The 2,893-nt window shown below is 39.5% G+C and overlaps 1 non-coding gene across 1 annotated transcript; it reads left to right on the forward strand.

Moving 5' to 3' along the window:
• Positions 1–1,869: 1,869 nt before the first annotated feature.
• Positions 1,870–1,977, forward strand: LOC127742020 (small nucleolar RNA R71). The gene has a single exon (XR_008003207.1). It is a non-coding gene; the product is annotated as a small nucleolar RNA R71 (small nucleolar RNA).
• Positions 1,978–2,893: the final 916 nt, after the last annotated feature.

A 2,893-nucleotide genomic window follows, 5' to 3' on the forward strand; every position in this document is an offset into this window, starting at 1 on the left:
TATGCCCTTTTCTGGCGTTAAACGCCAGTCTGGTGCCCTTTTCTGCTACCCTTACTGGCGTTTAAATGCCAATAAGCTCATCCTCTAGGGTGTGCTATTTTCAATGCTGTTTTTTATTTTTGCTTTTGTTTTTGTGACTCCACATGATCATCATCCTAAAGAAAACATAAAATAACAATGGAAAATAGAAATGCAACATAGATAAGTAAAAATTGGGTTGCCTCCCAACAAGCGCTTCTTTAATGTCAATAGCTTGACAGTGAGCTCTCATGGAGCTTCACATATATTCAGAGCATGGTTGGGGCCTCCTAACACCAAACTTAGGGTTTGAATGTGGGGGCTTTGTTTGACTCTGTATTGAGAGAAGCTTTTCATGCTTCTTCTCCATGTATACAGAAGGAGATCATTGAGCCTTAAACACAAGGTAGTCCTCATTCACTTGAAGGACTAGCTCTCCTCTGTCTACATCAATCACAGCCTTTGCTGTGGTTAGGAAGGATCTTCCAAGGATAATGGATTCATCCTCATCCTTCCCAGTCTCTAGGATTATGAAATCAGCAGGGATGTAAAGGTCTTCAACCTTTACCAAGACATCTTCTACAAGTCCATAAGCCTGTTTCTTTGATTTGTCTGCCATTTCTAGTGAGATTCTTACAGCTTGTACCTCAAAGATCCCTAGTTTCTCCATTACAGAGAGTGGCATGAGATTTACACTTGACCCTAGGTCACACAGAGCCTTCTCAAAGGTCATGGTGCCAATGGTGCAAGGTATTAAGAACCTTCCGGGATCCGGTTTCTTTTGAGGTATCTTCAACTGAGCCAAGGCATTTAGTTCATTAATGAGCAATAAAGGTTCATCCTCCCAAGTCTCATTACCAAATAATTTGGCATTCAGCTTCATGATTGCTCCTAGATACTGATCAATTTGCTCCTCAATAGTAGGAATGGTAATAGGAAGTTCAATGGAATCTCTATGGTCTCTAAATGAGCCTCAGATTCCTTTGGTTCCTCAGGTGGGAACTCCCTAGTGGTCAGTAGACGTCCCATGAGGTCTTCCTCACTGGGAATCACTGTCTTTCCCTCCTCTACAGGTTCGGCCATGTTGGTCATGGTTATGGCCTTGCACTCTCTTTTTAGATTCTCTTCTGTATTACTTGGAAGAGTGCTAGGAGGAGTTTCAGTAACTCTTTTACTCAGCTAACCCACTTGTGCTTCAAAATTTCTGATGGAGGACCGTGCCTCAGTCATGAAATTGAGGGTGGTCTTAGATAGATCAGAGACTATGTTTGCTAAGCTAGAGAGGCTCTACTCAGAATTCTCTGTCTGTTGCTGAGAAGATGATGGAAAAGGCTTGCTATTGCCAAACCTGTTTCTCCCACCATTATTGTTATTGAAGCCTTATTGAGGCTTCTGTTGATCCTTCCATGAGAAATTAGGATGATTCCTCCATGAAGAATTGTAGGTGTTTCCATACGGTTCTCCCATGTAATTCACCTCTTCCATTATAGGATTCTCAGGGTCATAAGCTTCTCCTTTAGAGGAGGCTTCTTTAGCACTGCCAGATGCAGCTTGCAATCCAGTCAGATTTTGAGAAATCATATTGACTTGCTGAGTCAATATTGTGTTCTGAGCCAATATAGCATTCAGAGTATCAATCTCAAGAACTCCTTTCTTCTGAGTTGTCCCATTGTTCACAGGATTTATTTCAAAAGTGTACATGAACTGATTATTTGTAACTATTTCAATGAGTTCCTGGACTTCTGCAGGCGTTTTCTTCAGATGAATAGATCCACCTGCAGAATGGTCCAATGACATCTTGCATAACTCAGACAGACCATCATAGAAGATACCTATGATGCTCCATTCTAAAAGCATGTCAGAAGGACACCTTCTGATCAATTGCTTGTATTTTTCCCATGCTTCATAGAGGGATTCACCTTCCTTCTGTTTGAAGGTTTGAACTTCCACTCTAAGCTTACTCATCTTTTGAGGTGGAAAGAATTTAGCTAAGAAGGCATTGACCAGCTTTTCCCAAGAGTTCATGCTGTCTCTAGGTTGTGAGTTCAACCATATACTAGCTTTGTCTCTTACAGCAAAAGGGAAAAGCATAAGTCTGTAGACCTCGGGATCAACTCCATTGGTCTTAACAGTGTCACAGATTTGCAAAAATTCAGCCAAGAACTGATGAGGATCTTCCAATGGAAGTCCATAAAACTTGCAATTCTGTTGCATCAGAGAAACTAATTGAGGGTTAAGCTCAAAGTTGTTTGCTCCAATGGTAGGAATAGAGATGCTTCTCCTATAGAAGTTGGGAGTTGGTGCAGTAAAGTCACCAAGCACCTTCCTTGCATTGTTGGCATTGTTGTTATTTTCGACTACCATGTCTTCTTCTTTTTCAAACATTTTTGCCAGATCCTCTCCAAAGAGCTGTGTTTTAGCTTCTCTTAGCTTCCTCTTCAGAGTCCTTTTAGGTTTAGGATCAGCTTCAACAAGAATGCCTTTATCTTTGTTCCTACTCATATGAAAGAGAAGAAAACAAAGAAAGTATGGAATCCTCTACGCCACAGTATAGAGATTCCTTGATGTGTCAAAGGAAAAGAAGAATAGAAGAATGAGATAGAGAATTCGAACTTATAGAGAGGGAGAGAGTCCAAATTGCTAATAGAGGAGAAGTGTTAGTCCTTAAATAGAAGGAGGTGAAAAGGGGGGAAGAAACTTTTCGAAAACATTTTTTGTTTAAATAAAATTAAAAAATAAAAATTAAAAATAATTAAAAAGAATTTTGAAAAAGTTGTTGATGGTTTTCAAAAATTGAAAGTGAGAAAGTGGTTAGGTTGTTTTGAAAAAGATAAGAAATAGAAAAAGATTTGAAATGATAAGAAGTTAGAAAAAG

The sequence above is a fragment of the Arachis duranensis genome, chromosome 9 (genome assembly GCF_000817695.3).
Source record: "Arachis duranensis cultivar V14167 chromosome 9, aradu.V14167.gnm2.J7QH, whole genome shotgun sequence".
NCBI lineage: Eukaryota > Viridiplantae > Streptophyta > Magnoliopsida > Fabales > Fabaceae > Arachis > Arachis duranensis.